At 44.6% G+C, this 22,997-nt stretch overlaps 1 long non-coding RNA gene across 2 annotated transcripts; it reads right to left on the bottom strand.

Annotated features, from left to right (window-relative positions):
• Positions 1–1,430: 1,430 nt before the first annotated feature.
• On the bottom strand, positions 1,431–17,513 carry LOC126487438 (uncharacterized). Of its 2 annotated transcripts, none has more exons than XR_007588385.1 (4): positions 6,641–7,448; positions 5,335–5,418; positions 5,103–5,214; positions 1,431–1,916 (listed from the first exon to the last, which is right to left on the bottom strand). It is a non-coding gene; the product is annotated as an uncharacterized lncRNA (long non-coding RNA). The 2 variants fall into 2 exon arrangements; XR_007588384.1 differs by lacking the exon at positions 1,431–1,916 and adding an exon at positions 17,447–17,513 and having other exon boundaries at positions 5,106–5,214; positions 6,641–6,775.
• Between the last annotated feature and the right edge of the window lie 5,484 nt (positions 17,514–22,997).

Raw genomic sequence — 22,997 nt, 5'->3', positions numbered from 1 at the left:
TTTGGAACTGAACAGGGAAGCTTAAATATTTGCGGTTTTACAACACAAACCGCCACATTGGGCCCCAAGGGGTCATTTGTATAAATTTCAGTCTTGAGGTTCATTTCAGATCAATTCTCCACGTGGATTCAAGTGGACTCTTTCGCCACCTCTGGCAGGAACCAGTCATTACAGGTAAAAATTTTTTTTTCCTTTTATAAATAAAATGTCTGACAATATAACCTCTCCCAATTTCAATAACCTTTTTGAGTGTGCCATGTGGGAGATCCTACAAGAGGTGTCTAGCACCCCACATCTATGGATCCTTCTGGGATTAGTAGTTTTCCTTGGTCTTAAGTGGCTTGACAACAAAAGTCTGATAGACTCTTTAAGAGACGAATCCAGGATTCTTAAGGCATTGGTGAGTTCCCGATAGAGCATCTCCATTGTCTCAGTGTGTGGGTGCACCCCTCGCGGTCCTGAGTTCCTTGCTCATGTTCGCTCTCCTTCTGCTCCTGATTTGGACCTTGAGATTTCAGTCCAGTGCTCCAATGTGGGTCTCTGTCTCTGTCTTCTTTCATCGCCTGATGAAGGTTAATATTCAGGAGGATGCCTATATGTTTTTCTTTGGGTTCTCCTTCTTATTTAGCTTCTCTAAGAACCCGAATTATAGCCAAGTCAGCTTTTATCCGTAGCAAAATGTTCCCTTTGATGGGAGATCTTTGTAGTATTGTAGTGGCTGTTTAACTATTTCTAAATTCAGAAGTGCATGGGGGAACACTGTTTATTCACTCCCTAAACCTCAACAAGTAGCACAATTTCAGCATAGAAGTAGGTTATTCTACATTGATTTTTTTTCCACAATCGTCTTTAACAATTACCCAGACATCAATTTCCCCATGCTCTATCATGAGAAACTTCTGCAACATCCTAATTCTAGCCTGTCTTTCTCAACGCAATAGTCTTCAAAATCCGTGTTATACATGGGTCATTAATGTTAACAATACTGACACCTACTACGCATAACCACACTGTTGGTGTGTTGTGTTATTTAATTCTCAGAGCAGTCTAAGGATAGAAGCACCATCTGTTCCTTTTGTGTTGAAGAGGACTCTGAGGCTCGAGGGTGTGGTACCAATGATGGAATATGAGGTTAGAATTCCACGTTAATTAAAGCCCATCATATTGGCTTATGACTTGGCGATGTTAATTTGCTCTTGGGGCTTTGATTTGTACTTCTGTGAAGTGGTGTCTTAGTCAATGTTTTATTGCTGGGAAGAGATGCCATGACCACTGTTATGCCCAAATCCGGGTCCCCACAAAAACCAACGAAGGAGACGGAGTCCCATATGTAAAAACAAAGAGCCTTTATTTTAATTACGTTTGCAAACTTGGTCTCTCCGCATGTCCAATGTGTTGGAATAAACGGAGAGCCCTGAGCTCAATTAGAATTGGGTTTTTTATAGTAGTAAAGGTGGGGATGAGGGGTTTTGAGGTTCAGGACCTCTGATTGGCTGACATCTGTCTAGGGGTGTCCTGTTGAGGTACGCTGGCAGGTGATCTTATCTATAGCGGTTAGAATGCCTGGCGTTTCCTTTGAATGGTCTGCTCTTGGGTGGGGGTCAGGCTATCTCAGCCTGTGGTTCCTCTTTTAGCCCGGTATTGTCTCGGGGTAAACTACTGAGACTCCAGACTCCATTTAAATTCATCGATGGCCAGAGTCCCAGGTGATAATGGTTGGAAGTAAAGAACTTCCTCTGGGTAGCCTGCCCAGACTTAGCTTATCACAGCTGACCCCACAACCACAGCAAATCTTCAATGTTTATTTGGGGCTGGCTAACTCTTTCAGAGGTTCAGTCCATTGTCACGACCAGAAACATGACTGCATGCAGGCATACACGTGCTGGAGAAGGAGTTTGAGGGTTCTACATCCAGATCTGTTATTAGCAGAACGAGAGAGAGACAGGTCGTGGCTTGAATCTTTGAAACTTCTAAGTCCACCCCTGTGACACACGTCCTCCAATAAGGCCACTCCTACTCCACAAGGCCACAGGTCCTAATCCTTCCAATTAGTGTCACTCTCTATGGGTCTATGGGAGCCATTTTCATTCAAACCAACACAGTGGTATCAAGGGCAAAAGGAAATACTTGTTTAGCATCTACACACACTTGGAAGTGCAATGACCATGGAAACAGATCCCTCTGAATGAATAAATAAAGAGGGAAATCTGTAGTGTAGCTAGAACAGGAAATTTATAGAATAAGAATGAGTGCAACTTGGTGTAGTGTAAAAGCGTTTCTTCTTGTGTGTGGTGTGGAAAATTACTAAGAGGAAATGTTAAAAAAAAAAATGTAGGAAAAACACCCTCGTCATTTTGAGGTAAACATGTTTTCCAGTAAGACACAAAGAGGGGCCTCACCCTTCTGTACCCAGTCAATACAGACTTGGTGTAAACATGTTTACCAGAAACATGGACATGACCGGGGACCTCACTCCTCTGTGCTCTGTCGGTATCGATAACTTAGGACATCTGGTTATCAGAAGGATCAGACGAGAGGCAGTTTCAAACTGCATAAAAAGAGAGGGCAGGCGCAAGGCAGTTATCTCACTTTCCCGATGGCCCTGGCAGCCTTGGAGCAAGATCCTCAGGTGCCCTGCCTCCCGAAAGCAGAAACATTTAATGCTTTGCCTCCTGAGGGCTAAGCCTCATTTCCTGAGAGCAGAACGTTGAATGTCTGTCACCCGAAAGCAGAGGCTCGCTACCAGAGAGCTAAAGCCTTGTCTCCTGAGACTCGGTCACCTAAGAGCAAAGTCCAAAGGCCCTGCATTTTGAGGTAAGACTAGCACCAGACCACAGACTATGCGGTCAAGAGTTGATCCAGCACCAGGTACCAGCCTGAGACAACGAACACCTTATCTCCTGATTGCAGACCGCACGGTCAAGAGTTGAGCCTCGCTGTCAAGCCCCAGTGCAATCAGGCATCCAGCCTGAAGAAACCCAAAAGTCCTTTTCAGGACTGCAGAAGAATATCAGGTTTGTATGATGCTATTTAATGTGTGTGTGGATGTTAAGAGAAGAGCATAGATGTGTTAATATGTATGTTTGATGTGTGAAATGTTATGCATGTGTTTAGTGTGTTAAATGTTAAGAGATTTTATGGACAATTGATAAGATTAGGAATTGTTCATTTATAAGTTGTATTAAGGTTAAGAAGTGTTTTATTTTATGGATAATTAATAAGATTAGGAAACATAAATTGATAAGTTGTTATTGAGGTTAAGAAGAGTTTTATAGATAATAGATAAGTCAAATGGAAGTTAGAAATTGGTTTTACGTATTAGGATTAGTAGGATTGATAGTTGTGATATTAAATTGCCTGTGTGTTACCCATTATCAATCCCCCATGCCTATGAAGATTGTAACCCCCATTGATGCATTGGATATTAAAATTGCTAGTAAAGAATCATTATAAAAACAATTCTCTTGCTTGGTCTGGTCACTCATCCATCTCTGGGGAGAAGGGCACTGAGTCCTCATAGCACTACTCTCAAAAGAACCTTGAGCTGAAACCCAACAGCTCATGACAGGAAGGTAGTAGGTGTCCATAAACCAGGGTTTTCCAGCCTATATGCATATTAGAGTCTCTTGGGGCACTTTTTAAAAGTACCAGAGTTCAGGAACTGTGACTTCACCCTTCAGGGGCCCCAACTCATATATTGTTTTCTGCTGTAATGTGAGACCACACAAGCCGGTAGATCTGCCCTTCCATGGGTAAGTGAAACAAAACACAAAGCAAACCCTAGAGACACTAAACCGGTGCCTCCCAAGCCTGGGACTGTTTAGCCAGCTTCCAAAAGATAAGGGATTCATTTTATGGGGCAGTCACTGTCATATGCTAAAGATGTTTGAGACCCAGATGAAAAAACAGTGAGAAGTGCCCAGCAGGGCCTTCCTGCGGGAGCCAGTGACTTACAGAGTCAGGGCAGATAGCCAGGCTTGCTATAGATGCCAAGCTGCTGCCTGTGTGTGTTAACTATGATTCTTCATAATTACACTTAGCTTGGATTACATCACAGACTCAACCAGACATTAAAACACAGTATCTCAGTCCAACAAACCAAATAGAAGAGAAGACATGAAAAGGATGTGTCAGGAACCATGCTGATTGCCCATTCTCATTTGCATTGACAGCCGCTACCAAAGCTTAAACGGATGCTTGCTGCCCTTTGTGTTCCTTACCCTGTAAGCACATGGTCACACGGGCAGATGCTGCATGTGGTGACATATTGTTTGTGATCTAGCAAATAAAGCCTGTCCGGAGATCAGAGTGAGGAGCTAGCCACTAGTTATCCATAGAGGCCAGGCAGTGGTGGCACACACCTTTAATCCCAGCAGCTGGGAGGAGGAAACAGGAAATGATATGGCTGGGCAGAGAGAGGAAGCCATAAGGCAGGGCCAAGACAGGAGTTTGGCCCCTTTTCAGCTGAGAAGTTCGTAAGGTGGCTGTGGCTTGCTCCTTTGTCTCTCTGATCTTTCAGCATTTACTCCAATATGCAACGCCAGGTTTTTATTATTAAGAACAATTAGAATTAATGCTACAGTATTGGGTCTCTGGCCGTAGATTCAGGGTACACGAACACGTGTGCAGTTAATACCCCTGATCAAGTGGGACTCCTCTAAGTGGGATCCTTAGTTTCTGGGCCTCACCCACACTTCCTAATTCCTTATACTATGAGCATGCTCCTGAGGGATACTGATGCGGTCTACCTGAGGACTATACATCTAGAAACTTTTATTTCCAACTTCAAGGAGCTCCATGGATGCTACAGGGGACCCAAATCTAAGACACAGTGGTTGGTGACAAGGGGCGGGGGCTAGTGAAAAGTAAAGGTGTTCATTACTTTTTATATAGATATGGGTTGATACACGTGCAGGTTGAGTGTGCAGATACGGTTTCTGGAAGGGTCTAAAGAAAAGGCTACTAGTTCCCTTGGGGATCTGGGAAGAGAGCTCAACGGTCCTATGGGCAGCTGTTCGGAGGGTCACACTCAACCCCAGTACCACCCCCTCCTGCTCTCATAGGCTTTTGTATCTTCCATAGAAGACACAGTCTATTCCTACCTTGATGGTTGACTTCTTGGTTTTGGCCAATGGGAGTCCCAGCAAGAGGTCTTATAGTGAGAAGAAAGGCAGGATCTCCTTCCAGGCTCCCTCCTTCTTTGGAACTGGGGCTCTAGCAATATATACATTTGTCTCCAATTAGCTCTTTCCCAACTCAAACTGAACCACACTAACACTTCCTTCTTTGGGCTGTTGGCTAGGGAATTCTCCATGTCCCTGTTCCTCCACTTACCTTGTGTGTACCACTGTAAACAGTCCTTTCATTGAAGTCTCTTCAGTTGAACCTTCCAGAGGCAATCTTTTCTCTCCCAAGATCCTGAGAAGCGAGTCCCCTTTTGTATCATTTCAATATTTTACATGTTTTATAACATCTACCCAAAATGAAAATACTAAAAGAAAAATCATAGCAATAGAAATTTCATCTTGAGTAATCTTCCTAGTGATAAGTCCCAAACACTGTCTGAAGAAAACTGGTCCACTTTAGCTTGCTCTTCATCTTGTTTGGCCTTAATCTGATTTCATCAATGAGTTCCCATGTATCTACCTACAAGCCAGCCCCATCAACAGTTAAGTGAAAGACAAGGGCCAAGGCTGGGGCCTCTCTGTAGTGTACATGGTCCCTGGGTAGTTAGAGAAATATAGTGGTGTGGTGGCATTTCAAATGTATTTTAAGAAATGAAGACTGCCTGAAGATCTGAGTGTAAAATAGTCCCACTGGTCAGCCTTACAGACCAGGAATGGTAACACACACCTTTAATCCCAGTAGCCACCCTAGTTGCCATAGAAATCAGGAGGTGCATGCCTTTAATCCCAGTGTTGAACGCCTTTGATCCCAGCCCTAGAGAGGAATATAATACCAGGAGAGGCAGCTCTCAGATGCAGTCTCCTTCTGAGATTCCAGGAGGCAGGATCTCTATTTCAGATTGAGGTTGAGGTAAGAGCCAGTAGCTGGCTGTTTTATGGATCTTCAGATTGAACCCCAGTTTCTGACCCTGAGATTTTATTAATCGTGCTTCATGGTGGGAAGAAACTTTCAACCTTAACGTCACATGTCTGAGTTCAAATTATATCCATGCCACCTTGTTACCCACCATATTCCTATCCTTTCTGAGCCCCTTAATGGATTCACCGCAACATAGATGACTTTGAAATGTTTATGCTATGAAAAGACACCATGTCCATGAAAACTTTTACAAAAACAAGCATTTAACTGGAAGCTTGCTTCAATGTCAGAGGTGTCAGGGGCCTGGTAACGCTCAGTGCTGGAGCAGTAACTGAGATTTACATCCTGATCCAGAGGTGGCGGGGGCACTTGGGTCTGGCATGGGCTTTCGAAACCTCAAAGCCCACCCCCAGTGGCAGACATCCTCCAACAAGACTACACCTACTCCAACAAAGGCACACCTCCTAATCCCTATAGATAGTGCTGTTCCCTGGTGACTAAGCATTCAAATATATGAGCCTCTTGGGTGCCAGAATAAGAAGTGATACTTGGACGTTATTCCACAACCCTGAGAAGGAAGTCACTAAGCTCTTACCTGTTCTCACTCTGATGTGCATGTACAGCATACACACCTAATCCGTGCCTGAGATGTCTGGAGCAAGGATGGACAGGAGTCACACACGGGAAAGGAACGAGGCCCGAAGCATGGAGATCTGGAGGACCCAAATCTCTAGGCGAAGATTGTGAAAGTTTAATATCTGCTTAGCAAGAGGAACGATTTAAAGTGAGAAGCTGCCAGATGGTATCCACCGTTAATGATGACCATCTGTGAACCATATCATGAATTATTTCCCGCTGTTTGCTTCAGGAGCCAAAATGCCTCCCTCCAGATTCAGGGTCACATAAGGGGCAAGGAAGTCTCGAGATATATGTCGCTTGACATTAGGTAAGACTTATACAATAATAGGAAAGATCACGAATGCTATTCAAAATTAAAATATTTGTATCCTCTAGAAAACCATGTTGACATGTTAGAGGGCCCTGCCTTACCCACAACTGTGCCCCAGGAACGTGAAAGAATGTCACTGTAAGTGGCTTTGGACCTCCTGACCCAGGTCTGAAGGCTTCGGAACCTGCCACCCTCCGCTGGGCTCTCGAAAAGGCTTCAGCTGCCCTTACAGTGCAGGACAATTTGCTGCTGTGTCTCCCCCTTGTCCCCAAGACTCTCTCCTTCCCGTTATCACAGCTGTGGTGAGTGTTCCTCCTCTTTGGTCACCTAAGACCAGGCCACCTGGGTAATCGAGTCCAGTTCCCTGGCACTGAACAAGCTCCCCAATTCTCTGCTGGCCAGTTTCCCTGTCTGTAATGATATTTCAGAAGCATCCCAGCAAAAAATGAATGCAAAGCGCTTGTTGAAGGGTGGTGGGAAGGGGAGTGAAGTAGACCCAGTCTAACCCAGTCACAGGACAGTCCCCTTAGTATTCTCTAAGCCCCGCCCACGCCCCCGCCCCATTGCTTTCCATCCATTCGCCCAAGTGTTCACCTCCTACTCCGGGAGAGGCTCCAGACAGTATCTTTAATGCCTCTTTTTCCCCCTCCAACAACGGGATTTCCTTTCCAAAGTCCTTGTACGAGCCCTGGCACACATGGCTTTGTGAGCCCTCAGCTCCTTCTCTTAGACAGAATAGGAAAATCTGTGTCTCCTGTTTCTCTATGTCTTCTCCCACAATATAATGCACCTGACCCAACGCTGGGACGAGGGAAGCTTCATTATTCCTGTTCATTATGGAACCACCTTGTCCAGCATCAGTTGTTTTTAACCCCTACAATGCAGCAGGAACACCTGGTAACTTAAACATATGCCAAGTCTCAGGTCACACCCCGGAGATCCTGTTTCAGTGAATCTGGAATGGAGCCCACCTCTAGGTATTGGCTTCAAAGCCCCCAGGTAGATTTAATATGCAGCTGAGAGCAAGAAGGGCTGCATGGTATTAACCAGGATGGCTTTGTCCTCGTGTGTGCCTTGCTCCCCATGCCCTTACAGTGCGTGTTCCAGCTATAATCTATTTTAACATATCTAATGATGCGAGTTAAAATGGAAGCCTCAATTCCTTTTCTGATATAATAGGAATCATCATTAGGCATGTGACAACTTTCGGGCACTACCTCACTGGGCAGAAAATCACGCTGTACAAAGAAGTAAGGCACCTGAGTGATTCCCTTTAAAATGAGAGGCTCGTCAATCAGTGATCGGTTCTCTAAGCTCCTGCGTGATGGCAGGCCAGCACTGTGGTGATACTCCAGTTCTGCCCCTCCCCCAAATAATCAGACAGCAATCCAGCAAAGAACAAAGACCAAAAACCTGCCTTGAAGAATTGGGGTCACTAATAAATAATGATGAGGAAATAGGAAAGGGAGAAAAAAAAAACAAGACAAAATTAAGGCTGATGATTTAATGAGGCTGCTATGACAAAGGGTTTGATGGCAAATACTGTCCATGAGAGTCAGCAGCCTTTGATGGTGTCTACAGTGTCATTTCCTTTAAGTGCCTCCATTAATTCAATACGTCCTGAAAAACTTTTCTGAACATATATTTGGAAGACTTTTTGCTAACAAGACAGAAAAAGCAACGCTGAGGAATAGTATTTTCATTTTTGTGGTGCAGACATACTGCAGCTTTAATTACCCAAGAGGTGAAAAGGAAAAAAATAAATCCCAGCAGTCCACAGAATTCTGGAGCAACCACGTGCTTTTCGCTGCGTGGCTCTTCGGCACAATAGTTAAAACAAAGAAGGAATGGAACCCATTAGGAAGCTTGGATGCTACATAACAAATTCGGGTTTCTTAAGGTGGTCCTGGAGACACCAGTGTGCTTTAAATATTCTCTCAGAGAATAATTTTCTTAACAATGGTTTGGAAAGCAAGTCTGTTGACCACTCAGAACCAACTGTGTTCTTACTTTACTGTAATCCATGAAGCTTCGTGACTGAGGTCTGCCTCCTCAACGTCTTCTCTGTAGGACACAATTAAACTAGAATTTGACAGTTTTCTTCTACATCTACCACTTGCCCTTTCCGTGAGCAAAATTATGTATGATTTTTGTGGCATATTTAACTATGTAAAGATTGTTACATTTGTTTGTGATGCACTTGTTTAACTGTGTAAAGATGGGTTACTGTTTGACTTAGCCTGCCTAAGATATCGGATTGGTTTAATAAAGAGCCGAACGGCCAATAGTTAGTCAGAGAAAAGATGGGTGGGGCTGGAAGGCAGAGAGAATAAATAGGAGGAGAAATCAAGTCTCAGAAGAGAAGAATGAGAGGAAGAAGAGAGGAGAGAGTGAAGAGAAAGAGGGGGGCACCCCTGGCACCAGAAGCCAGGCAGCCAACAGCCAGCAGGAAAGTAAGATATATAGGAAGAAAGTTAAAAGCCCCAATGAAAAGCATAGACAAACAGAAACAGATTAATTTAAGTTAAAACAAAACAAAACAAAAAGCTAGCCAGAAACGTGCATAAGCTAAGTGAACATAAACACACAGAGAGGAACAAAGAGTCAGGGAGAGAGTCAAGGAACCTCTAGGCAAATCATTTTAAAATTCTAGCGCAACACGTAAGAGGAAACCCTACCATGCCACCAGGCCTTTCAAGTTCACAGTATGTAGAACAAGAGTTAAGAGAGCTGCAGCTTGCTCAAAGGCAATACTAGGTACTGGAAAGCAGTGGGGAAATGCCTTTCGATTCAAAATCCTCAGCGAGTTAGGCTTTCTCCATTCTTTCCTAGAAAAGCATCAAAGACTATTCATGACGGTAAAACAGGGTGTGAACGAAACCGTGAGAATCTTTCAGTGGAAGAAGGAAGGGATGCTTCATGTAAGGGTGGTGAGATGGGGGGTCGCAGAGTCCTGTGTCGTATCCTGCCAGTGTCTGACATCATCCCTGGTTCGTTTGTTTCATTACTGAGTTTGGGTCTTTAATTTTGCTGGTTTATTTTATCTTGGCCATTTGGTGAGTGTGTATTGCTATACCATCATGGCGTTCATTTGCACTTCTCTGGTGACTAAGTGCTGAGTACCTTTATTGGTTTCTATTGCTTGTTTATGTATTGTCTGTTCAAGCCAGTTTTTCAAATTATAAACAATATCTCCTTTAATTTGCTGGCTCAATGGGATGCTTAAAGTGTCTTTTGAATCCGAGCCATCTAACTGCAGTTTCAACTTGAGCTTTCAGTGTAGGGGTGATAAAGGAAGAGTGAAGTCAGAAAGACAGACCAAAATTTATAGGGTTAAACCAGTGGCCAGATGACACTATCTTCAATAAATATTTAGATCTAACACAAACATTAAACAGCACCGAAAGTTGGATGTTTGTCCCTATTATCTCTTGTTTGCTTCAAAATAATATTCTGAATTTAAAATGTAAATGTCTCGGGGTCTGAGAACATAGATCAGTTGGTAAAATGCTTGATTGCAAACACAAGGATCTGAGTCCAATGCCCAGAACCCACCTAAGAGGAGGTTTGGAGTCCCAGGGCGGGAGAGACAGAAACAGGTAGATCTCTAGGGTTCGCAGGCCAAAGAGTCTAGCCTGACTGTTGAGCTCAGGCTGTGAGAAGCCCTGTCAAATTAAAGTGGTGTCGGAAAACAGCACCAGGTTGTTGTTGTCTGTTCCCCTAACACATACACACACATATGCACACATGCATGTCACATAAAATAAACTATGAAAATAAAAAATAAAAGGTTTTGGCAATAATTATTGAGAGCCACTAACAAAAGTTATGATTCTATTGGGTGGTGGGTAGAAATAACTGAACACTGCTTTTGTGGCTTTTTACATAGAAAAAATAATTGAAAATACAGATCTAGGTTCAAACTGTGGTATGCCATGTTAGAAAAGCTAACTGCTCTAAATCCCTGTTTCCTCATCTATGATATGAGAATGGCAGTATTTAGAAAAAGTTAACTATTACTATCCTTGTCTGTGAGGTAATGGTAGTATTTTTAAAGATTCATTGATGAAAATATTGTCTGCATAGAGCAAGTTTATGTTGGAAAGAACATTGTCATTTATTATGATGTATTTAAGGAGTTAAAGAATGTAATGTAAACGTTAATAAAGAAGGGGGGATTTAAAAAATAAAATTTAAATTTTTTATTTATAATTAGTAAAATAAAAAGAGATTTAAAAATACCTTAAGGATATCATTGGCGCTACAAACAGTAAAAAGTGTTTTATTTCTCTAGCACCTAAGACTTGGAAAAGAGCCAAATGACAAATATATATCTATGTCATTTAATGGCTAGAGACCCGTCATCATTTGGTGACAGGCGTGGTGTTCCACGCAGTGGGACCAAATGTATGTTGCACACTGGTTTCTCTGGAGGGGCTATTATTCATCACAGCTGAACGTTCCCTTCAGAGAGCTCCCACTGGAAGGGAAAAGGCACACTGGCACTTTAGAGACGAAACCAACCCACGTTTGGCTTTGAGAGCTAGCTGGGAACACTGCATGCAGTCTGTTAGCTATTCTTGGGCACGTTCTGATTTCTGATGGAAGTGCTGTGGTTTCCTTTTGTTATCCTCACAGTAAAACCAGAAAGCAGCAAAGAACCGTGAGAGGAGGACCGGGGTGGAGCCTTCGTTAGTCAGCTAGTTGGCGTCCGGGGAAGTTTTCTTGGTTCAGTTGCCATGTAAAAATAGTCATAATCACACAGACCTGGGTTTAGAATCAGGAAGATGGTCTTTGTCCCTAATATTTATCCCTGTCCCCACCCACCTTAGAGATAATGATAAAGTCACCTTCATTTCTAGAAATCCCAAGCATGCTCCGATGGAATGTCCCGGGTCTGGGGTCCACAGACATTGCTTTCTTGAGTCAGGGCATGTGCAGGGTCTACACAGAGACCACTCCTCAACACTGACTGAACTGGTCTGACTGACAAGTGGAAATGTATAGGTTGCTTGACTAAGGAGTCTCGATTTAAGGTAATAACATTTCTGATTAACCCATTTCTGGCTAATCCATTTCCGGCTAACCCATTTCTAGTTAATCCTGTAGCTCTTATAGCTTCTCAGTCTCCATTTCACCCCAAATGCTACAATCCTGCATTTGCAGGGGGTGGGATAGTGTGCCATGCCAAAGCACATGTGTGTACATCATCTGGCCTACTTATAACAGGACACGTGAGGGAGACATGAGGTGAGGACCATAATGTCCGGTTTCAAATGGGAACCCTGAACCGTGAGAAGACTTAGCCATTTGCCCAAAATCTCACAACTAGTACAGAAATGGGGCTCAAATCCAGAAAGGGAAATGGTCCAACACTTCACACTGCATACCTGAAATATTTGCTGCAACATAAATAGGACATCACCTTCTGTCGTGATGAGTTCAACCTGCATTTGTTTAAGCAGTAAGTCCTAAGCGTCAATAATTCTGTTCAGTCTTGGCCTGGTTAGTATGATACCATGAGACTCATAATGCTGGAGGCTGCTGGTTTGTTGCTTGCTCATTCTCCATAATATCGGTGCTGTACTCTGTAACCACCGAACTGAACAACACTACATAGCAAGAAAATACGCAACGCCAGAGTCACAAGGTTTCGTGTGGTCTCTGTCTTACAGTCCATTGTGGAAACAGGCAGGAAATCAGATACCACCTCCCAAGCATTCTGAGTGCTAAGGAAAGAGCAGGGCATGGAGGCTTGTGTCTGTCATCCCTGCAGTTGGGGAGGGAACTGAGTTAGGATTGCTATAAGTTTGAGGCCAGGCTGGGCTACAAAATGAGACCCTGTCTCCACGAAACAAAACAAGCCATCGAAAGAGAGCCACGTGCTCCCAGAGGAAAGTTTAAGCAAGTCAACAAAGAAAGATTTTTCTGGAGCTAGAGAGTTAGCAGTTAAAGGTGCTTACTGCTCTTGCAGAGAACCAGGTTGGGGTCCCTTTTCTGAACTCTTTAAGCACCTGGCACATGCGTGGTGCACACACATACACGGAGGCAAAACACCCATACACAGTAAGTCAGAAAAAATGTTTACGAAAGGCTTTCTGTGGGGGAAAATGCCTAAGACTGGCTGTAAAGGATGGGGAGGCATTCTGTAAGAAAAGAAGGGCTGAAGGCATTGCTGTGCGGCCTAATCCTAGCTCTCAGGAGTCTGAGGCAGCAATCCAAGTCCCAAGCCAGCCTGGGCAGGCTATTAGTGAGACCCTGTCTCCAAACAAGACTAGACAAAGCAAGAACCAGAAAAGCAGAAAGCAATTCCAGGTTCACTCCGAGACAGAGAGAGGGAAAAGACAACAGGAATAAACACACGCTATGGTAAGGGGGGCCATTTTAAAGGGAAATGGTACTTGATTATAATGGTCACTAATGCTCACATAGTGCTTGCCCTGTGCCAAGCTCTCAAAAGCGTTTAATTCCCATTCCCACTCTGAGAGGTGGGCACAACAAGGAACGAAGGCACACCGCTATTAAGCAACTCAGCCAGTTTTCCAAAGCCAAGGCTTTTAACTGTTCTACACTGCCTTCAACGTGTGTGGCCAAGTATGCATGTGAACGAGAAGAGGGGAGGAAGAGAGAGGACACCCAAGGGACAGCGTCAGAAAGTATGTGCACAGGGGAGGGACAGCTTAGCCCGTTGAGTGACTTCCCAGACCAGGACCAAGAAAGCAGCATGAGAAAGTGAACCTCAGCATCCTTGAGAGAGCCTGGACATTCAATGCAGGTGTGAGTTTCCAAGTGAGATCAGAAGCAGCGTCACCCAGAGGCCTTGGCTGTCCTTAATTCAGGTTGGGCTCCTCTAACATGGCCCAGGTTGTGGGGGTAGCATGTGCGTTTGTGGAACTGTGTAATCCCGTTGAGTATATCTGATCAGTAAATATCAGTTCTGCCGAAATAGGACATATGATGTTTCACAGACAACAGGCAAAAATGCAATAAGCACAGATTTTCTTTCTTTCTTTCTTTCTTTCTTTCTTTCTTTCTTTCTTTCTTTCCTTCCTTCCTTCTTTCCTTCCTTCTCTTTCTTTCTTCTAAGGATTTTAGTAACTCTCACTGGCTCTTACGAAGTTCAAAGTTCAATTTGCTGTCTAGTCCCAGAAAGACAAAGCTCTGTGACAGTAATAATTAGTCTTTCCCGCATTTCATCTGAAGTTTTCAACGTTTGTTTTCTCCCCACTGTTTCCTTTAAAGCTTTTTTTTTTAAATTTTTCTGAAAAAGATGAACATGGGATGTACTCACTCATAGTTGGTTTCTAGCCATAAATAAAGGACATTGAGCATATAATTTGTGATCCTAGAGAAGCTAAATAAGAAAGTGAACCCAAAGGAAAACATATAGTCACCCGCCTGGATATGGGAGGTAGACAAGGGCAAAAACTGGGAACTTGGGGTGAGGTGGCATGGGGCCAAGGGGAAATGGGGTGAGAAACGTGAGAAGGGGAGATTAGGGGGATCTTGGGGGAATGGGATGGTTGGGATAAAGGAAGGGTGGACACGGGAGCAGAGAAATATATATCCTAATTAAGGGAGCCATCTTAGGGTTGGCAAGAGACTTGACTCTAGAGGGGCTCGCAGGTGTCCAGGGAGATGTCCCCAGCTAGTACCTTGAACAACTGAGGAGAGGGAATCTGAAATGACCCTATCCTATAGCCATACTGATGAATATCTTACATATCACCTTAGAACCTTCATCTGGCGATGGAACGAGATAGAGACAGAGACCCAAATTGGAGCACTGGACTAAGTTCTTAAGACCCAAATGAGCAGAAGGAGGGAGAACATGAGCAAGGAAGTCAGGACCACAAGGGGTGCACCCACCTGCTGTGACAGTGGAACTGATCTATTGGGAGCTCACCAAGGCCAGTGGGACTGGGACTGAATAAGCATGGGATGAAACCGGATTCCCTGAACGTGGCGGACAATGAAGGCTGATGAGAAGCCAAGGACAATGGCACTAGGTTTCAATCCTAATACATGAACTGACTGTGTGGGAGCCTAGCCTGTTTGGATGCTCACCTTCCTGGTCCTGGATAGAAGTGGGAGGACCTTGGACTTCCAGTAGGGCAGGGAACCTTGACTGCTCACCATTCTCGAGAGGGAGGGGGAATGGAGTGGGGGGGAGGGGGAGAGGGGTAGGGGAGTGGGGGAAGAAGGAGATGTGTGGAAGGAGGGGGAGGGAAATGGGAAACGGGGAGGAGGCCGTAATTTTTCAAAAAAAAATAAATAAAATAAAAATTTTCTGTAATATATTCACATGTCTCTTTGTAGATGCAGAGAGATACAGGCCCATCTTTGAAAACGACACAGATTCTTTTGCAGTGAGGTACAGCCTAATTAAACACATACACAAAGCAGATGTTTCTTGGCGACTCCGAGATTAGGTGAAAATGAGTTTACTTCCAACCCCTGGACCCCTAAGAACCTGCACGATTTCCCTCCCATGGGCCGTGCCTTGCTCATTATTTTAACTGTTATTTCAACACCTAGCTACTGACCACCGACCAAGCTTCCAAGCTTTGTCACAGACAATGGCCATGCTGTTTAAAGCACCGGTAAATCCCTGTTCTGGTAGAGTTGGCATGCTGGCTGGCGGGTGGGAGGCAGGCAAACAAAACGCAGAGAGGTGGAAAAAACTCCCAGCGTGGAAAGACATTTTCAGAAGAAAAACTGTTGGGTGGAGAAAATGAAATAGAGCAAGTGGGGTCTCTAGGTGTTGCGAATTCCTCTGGCCCGGTGGGTGGAAACCTCTCTGAAAGATGGCGAGGGCCTGTGGATCCTGGAAAAGGATTCCCTGCGGAGAGAAACACCCAGGGCAATGCTCAGGTGCGGGTGCGGGGAGCTGACCAGAGCATGTTTATGCAAATGAAGGCACCCTGGAGACCGGCAGTGAAGGATGTGGGGGCGCAGATTGTGTAAGGATCGGATCGCTGAGGCGGAGGAGGTGGGAATTTAGCTGAACAGGGCATCGGATTGCTGAGTTTGAATAGCCGCCATTTCTGCTGGAGAGAAGATTGTTCAGAAGCAGTAGCCCCACCAAGGGACTGCTGTTGTCCTGAGGACAGGGTGACCCCTTCAGCTATGATATCCTGGTCACATATCAGGTGGCAAATAGAGCTGGATTCAATTTTAGACATGCTGGCAGAGAGCCAAGCCTCAGTGCTAACCACCACCCAATTCCCTGGCTGACTTCTGCAAGACATTCTCTTGAACCAAGACTGCAATTTGCGCGATTTTATTTAATAGGGAAGGGCTTACTTTCGGGGAACGCGTGGTTATCTTTGGTACAGCCCTTTTGTCTCACTGTGGTTCTTTTAAAGATGTGTGCTGTCCACTTGAGACTCCCCCCCCTCCCCCCGTTCAAATTCTTCCACACATGTAATTTCACCTCCTTCCCTCATGCCAAACACTGGGATAATTCCACACGAGATCACCTTTACATGAGTTGACTTGTGGCTAACTAGATGACATGCTGTCATGGTTTTCAGGCACTTAGTTGACATTTATTTTTATTTTATACTTTAATTTTCTGTTGTTGGAAACTTTTTTTTTTTTCCAGGAAGGCCCCATACGTTTTGGGAAGCTCACGTGCTCTGTGTGGCTGTGGAGCCCCATGCAAATAACTGTGACCAAGACCTGTCTGTGTGGCCCAGTCTGGCGGGCACTCTGGTGAATAAAATTGTGTCCATGTCACCGCACACAAGAGGAACTGCAGCGTCAGCAGGTTTCCATGACACCGAGGGCCGTGAGAGACACAGCTCTCCCACACTCCAAACAGCATGGGCTGGGCCCAACTCCTCTCTCCCCGGAGCCTCTCACTCAGGGGTCCTCTGCAGCTCCCACGCTCCCAGCAGCCCAAACCTCAGACCTGGAGGCATTGACCCATAGTGCCCACGAGCAGAAATTCTGGGTCTTGGGTTTCCCATGACTAGGCAGGGCAATGTCATAGGTTTACTCAGAAACTACAGAGTTTCTAGAGGCTACAAAGATGAGACACAAGCTAGAGCAAAGAGAACAGGTGAGACTCAAGACTCCAGACATCCAGGAGTTTTTTGTTTGTTTGTTTTGGTTTTTCTGGGTTTTGTTTGTTTTTTGTTTGTTTGTTTGTTTGTTTTTTGATTTTCGACACAGGGTTTCTGTAGCTTTGGAGCCTGAACTGGAACTCTGTAGACCAGGCTGGTCTTGAACTCACAGAGATCCACCTGTGTCTGCCTCCCGAGCGCTGGAATTAAAGGCGTGTGCCACCACTTCCTGACCAGGAGTCTTGAGAGTAAGGACGGAAGGGACACCAAGGAAACAGAGCTAAAGTAGAAGCAACAGGAACACACCGAGGCACCGATACAGGAAAAGAGCTGGAAATGCAAGACGTGCCAAGAAGATTCCAGAAAGGGGAGCCTCACTCACCTCTACTTCAGCACAGCCTCACAGGATCCTTCCCTTCCTGTCTAACAGCTTCCATCTCAGCCCTTCCCACAATTCTAGCACTTCTGAGACACACACACACACACACACACACACACACACACTTTCAAAACTGAGGAGCAGATTTGAGCTTGGACAGAAACATCAGTGTTGGAGTCAGACCACTTCGGCCCAGCCCCCAGCCCCATGACATACTCACCACTGGCCTTGAGCACATCTGTTTCCTTAGGCCTGGGTCGTGACTTGCTGAGTTGTAAAACAGAACGACATTAATTTCTACTTAAATTGGTGTGGAATTTTCTAAGACCCTAACATAAGCCCTCCATAAATGCCTAGTTATTAATATTATAAAGAACTGTCAAAGCAGGGTCACAAATTTGTCCTGTTTTTAACATTTTTATTTTTAACAAATGATAAGCTTTAATTGCAAAATGCAATGGTATGGAGCTGTAGAATTCGTGGGTATTTCCAGAGCTTGATTTCGTTTGGCTTTTTTTTAAAATTAATTAAAAGTCTTCCAGAGGTAGAATGGCACCATCATGGGACTGGAGTTTAGAGTTGACGAGAAGCATCTGTGTCTAAGACTATATTTCTAACCATGTTTGGAAGAAATGTTCCAAGTCTAAGTTGGAGGTTCTTTGTGAATAGTTGTCTTCAAACCAAATCCCTTTTCTGGTCTCCTCCAGAACTCCCACTCCCAGTCAAAGGTTAAAATGACCAGAACAGATAAGCGTAGGAGTTAGAAAGTTGCCTCCACTTTCCCGTCCTCAAATTTCAAACTTGGGCTAACAGGTTTAAGGCCATTCTTTCTCTAACTGGGTCATTGGTAGGTTTTTGTGTGTTCACACACACACACACACACACACACACACACACACGGGGTAAGATTTCACTTAAGAGGGAAACTTAGAGCGATAAATATACAAGACTAAGACTCATTTCACCTCTAAACAAAGCAGATCCATCTTTGACGCACTGGTCACGAGCAGGAGGAACAGCAGACAAACTTCCTTCTCTTACTTCACTATTGGGTTTAACCCATACACCGCCTGTGGGTGTGTGGAAAACAAGTCATGGAGGTCTCCTTCCTGGCTACAAGCAGGGCCCTGAGTCACAGCAGGCCATAGAGTAGTAGCCTCCAGTGGGATACCAGGGGAACTTTCTCTGGAAACAGCCTGGTGTCTGCTACAGAGCCTTCCCTGATCACAGGGATGCTGAGAGGAAATGCTCACCTGGAGGAGAGCATGCTGACTAACTTTCAAAAGCCCTTTGATATTCACAAGCCTGCAGTTTTGTGTAAGACTGAGATCTTCAACCTCCTCTTTAAAAAGTGTGTGAGATACAGGACTTGGCACAGTGCTGCTTTGTGATGGGTTTTCTAGGGGGCTAAACAAAAAACCAGAAAAGTATAAGCAGCCAGGTGGTGGTGCTGGTGCAGATCTTTAATCCCAGCACTCAGGAGGCAGAGGTAAGTGGACCTCTGTAAGTTCAAGGTCAGCCTGATCCGCAGAGTTCGTTCTAGGACAGCTAGGGCTTTTACGCAGAGAAACCCTGTCTCCAAAAAACCAAAATAAATAAATGAATAAATATTGTGGTCACTCACTAAGCATGATGTGAAATTTAATTTTTTTCTGCTTTTTAGACTTGGGAGTTTAGTTACTTTTTTAGGGTGGGGTGGGGGACACCATTTTTTAGAAAAACAGGAAGTACTCGATTGTTGCCCTGCACATCATGGTAACTTAGCAAATTATTTATGGGGGTGAACAAGTTTTGGAAAACAGTTTCCCATCTCTTTTATTTGTTATAACTTTTTTGTTATTAAAGTTGATAATAACTTTCTTAGAGGAAATTAAGACCGTGGATAATGACAACCTAAAACACGGCTGCTATTTTTGAGAGCACAGTATGACAAGCCACCACAGAATGTGGGAGCAGAAGACAGTGTTCTCTCAACCCTTAGGGGTTTACAGCTTGATCCAGCTCAGCTGAAGGGTTCATCTGTTCTGGTGGAGGCCAACAGGGCTGAAATGTCTCAGATGGGATCTGCTGCCTCCGCAAGACAACTGGGAAGGCTGGGGTGTGGCTTGGTGCCTTCTCCAAGACTTCTTTCCCAACAGGACACCCCAGCCACTTTATGTGAACATGTTCACATATATACAGAAGTGTATCTGAGTCTAAAAACATCTGTAAAGGAAGTCACATACTACAAGCTGTACACGGCACAATTCTATTTCTATGACATCCTGGAAGACGGTGCAGAGTGGACAGGACTTTGGGATTTCCAGGGCCGAGAGCATGAAAAGATGACTGACCACAAAACGGATATAAAGAATTTAGGGGTACCAGACCCTTTCTGGATTTTGAGTCTGATATTATAAGACTGTCCACTGTCATTGAACCATGTGCCTAAAATGGATGATTATACTCCCTTGAACCTCACAGGCAGGATAATCCTGTTATGGGATAATCTTTTTGTACACTGTGAAGATGTCTTTCTGCCTAAAGCACCTTCTGATTGGTTTAATAAAGAGCTGAAGGGCCAATAGCTTGGCAGGAGAGAATAGGTGGGACTTCTGGGAGCAGAGAGGAACTTGGGAAGAATCTGAGGTGTGAAGAATTTCACCAGCCAATGAGACACAGGGGGAGTCAGATATACAGAATGAAGGAGAGGTAATGAACCACAGAATATGAGGAGCCTGAGAGCTTGGCCTGTCACATGAGAGTTAAGAGCAAGGGTATCCATGTGACAGGCTGAAGCTTATTGCGGGTGTTCTGCTGACTGCAGCTGCCAGGCCATGACAGCACCCCGCCCCGCCGTGTGGGGCGGTACATGCAGCACCCATTCCCCCATCCCCTTCAGTGGAGATGATGCTTGTCAAATAGACAGGTCCTCTTCAGTGGTATCTCCGCGGGCAGGGTACCCATGTTTCTATAAATAACCCCTCACCCATGCTCCCGTAAGCAACACCAACTAAAGTCAGTGGGTCACAAAGAGGAGAGGAGAGGAGGAGGGGGAAGGAAGGGGAAGATAGCGAAGGCCAATGGAAGGAGGATTAGATAGGAAAAAGAAGAAGAAAGATCTGAGGGAGTAATGGGGGGTGACAGAAAAGGCTTATGGGAGTAAATATGATTAAAATACATTATATACATGTACAAAAATATAGTAGAGAAACCAATTATTATGTGTGAATCATATCTGCTTTAAAAACTTTAACTTTCTAAAGCAATGATGTGGTTTGTTTAGTTGCATTTGAAAGGATTTAATAAAGAAACACCAACAACCAAAAACTAAAACAAAAGCACTCGTTTCACCAAGGGTTCCCGCATTTGCTACCTGGATGACGTTGAGTGCCTTTGCCCCTCTTACAACACCTTGATAATCTTTTTAATATATGAGACCAATTATCATAAAGAGCAGAGAAGTTTGTTCAGGGATTCCACGAGACCATGTGCAGAAAAAGCACAGCGTGCCGAGACTAGACTTGGACCCGCCTTCCTTCATTCCACGCATCCATTCATTCAGAACGTGTGTGAGTGCATGCATTCGTGTGTTTGTGGTGGGGGCAGAGGTAAATTCATGTGCGCTACAGCATTCATGTGAAAGTCAGACGACATCTTGGGGGGAGGGTCAGTTCTCACCATCCATCTTGCTGAGGTAGGGTCTCCTTTGTTTCTGCTGCTGCGTGGCATACTCCTGGTGAGTTGGCCCCTGAGCTTCCGGGAGAAGCTTTCTGGGCTCTCCATCCTGCCTCCCATTTTACCATAGGAATGTTAGACTCCAGAGACTTATCAGCTCATTTCCTCATAGGAATGTTTGGACTACAAATGCTTACCTGCTCAGCGAGCTTTCTTACGTGAGCTCCGAGCATCGAAATCAGGTCACAGGTGTGCACAGTAAGCCATTCTCCCCATCGAGCCAACCCCCCACTCTTGAGTCAGTTCTTGATGAATAGTGCCAGATCCGGACATCCTGGGCAATTTTCAATGATGAGTTTCCCTCTAGACTGTGTCTCTTTCCCCTTACCTATCAAAAGGTGCAGATGGACAGCTGGTTTATCTAGCACGGTGTTTTGAAGTCACTGAAATTGTTTTCTTTCTTTTAAGATCAGAAGAAAAGTAATAATAGTGAATATATAACAACAAATCTACATTTTAATCATCTTTATGTTGATACAGTTGAAATACATCATTTAAATTTGCTAAATGGAGGAAAGACTTCCCCTGAAAGCAAAGTGACTACAACCCACGTGCCTGTGACTTTCTCTTCACCTGCTTATTATTCTGGTGGAAAATCTGTCCCCAAACTCTACACATTTAGCTGCTATTCTAAGTCAGACATTGTGCTTCACAAAGAAAAACCTGGAAGAGTGGCCAGCAAGCAGAGTCTGGAGAGCAATGAGGGAAGTAGACGCAAGATGGATCCATCCAGAGAGAATGCTTCATTGGAGAGCTGGCTGTTCAGAAAACGGGAAGCTCCTGCCCCGTGACAGCAGAGGGATATGACGTAACATCACAGGGCATGAGAACATTTGCAAGCCACGCAGATAACGGGACATGGGGCATCCGTCTTCATTTTTCTGTCAGAATTAACTTTGTTTTTGTTGTTGTTGTTGTTGTTGTTGGTTGGTTGGTTGGTTGGTTGGTTGGTTGGTTGGTTTGGTTTGGTTATTTTGCTGAAATATCCAACAAATGCGTCCTGCAAGAAAATCTGTGACAATGTGAAAATTTCAATGGGCTTTTCCACCAGAGGATCCAGACAGCATCTCAAGCATTGGGGAACGTGAGAAAATGGAAGAAAGCACACTTCAAAAGTGGGCTACCCTTCCCTCTAACACAAACGAATTGTGTGCTATTTTATCTTTATGTGTAGCCCTGTTCTCTTTTGCTGTTTTCAAAGAATCCCTCAAATGATATCTGTCAACACAGTTTTCCAAACCCGAGCATACAAATCATGATGTCACTACTGAGAAATGTTGTCCAAGGAGACTGAGAGGCTCTAGCAGGCCCGAGCATGGCCTGGCAGACCGTGCCCATCCCCCTTCCCTCCTCCTTGCTAAATCATGGATTGCTCTCCTAAAGCTAGCCACCAAGGTCTATTCCCTTATTTGTCCACTTCCTCCTTCTGAAGCTGGCCACCAAGGTCCACCAATCAAAATATTGAAGCCTAGCAATCAGAAGCCCCGCCCCAGTGTGGTTGCCTTAATTAACATGCCCAGTCAAAACAAACCAACTCATCCTAAATCAGGGGCTTCCTTTTTCCTCATAAACTGCCCTTTACCTATGGGCCATGTCTGTTTCTTCTCTATCCAGAGGCAGTCCTCCCTGTCCCGTTCCCCCCCCCCCATCTTCTCCTTTGTTCCATTTCCCTTCTCCCATGTCTTCTATCCCCTGTCTTTGTCTCTTATTCCCTGTCCTTTGTCTCTTTGGGGCAAATAAACTCCTTTGTGCTGAGAACTGGGTCTTGGTATATCCTGAGCCAATTCCAGCCCTGTCAAAGACAATTTGAGACCATTATAGTTGTTTAGAATGAAGA

Source organism: Alexandromys fortis, unplaced genomic scaffold (genome assembly GCF_014885135.2).
Source record: "Alexandromys fortis isolate MF-2015 unplaced genomic scaffold, M_Fortis_MF-2015_v1.1 scaffold_172, whole genome shotgun sequence".
NCBI classification, from domain to species: Eukaryota; Metazoa; Chordata; class Mammalia; order Rodentia; family Cricetidae; genus Alexandromys; species Alexandromys fortis.
The sequence above is the reverse complement of the archived record's forward strand: the minus strand, read 5'-3'. Positions and strand labels throughout refer to the sequence as shown.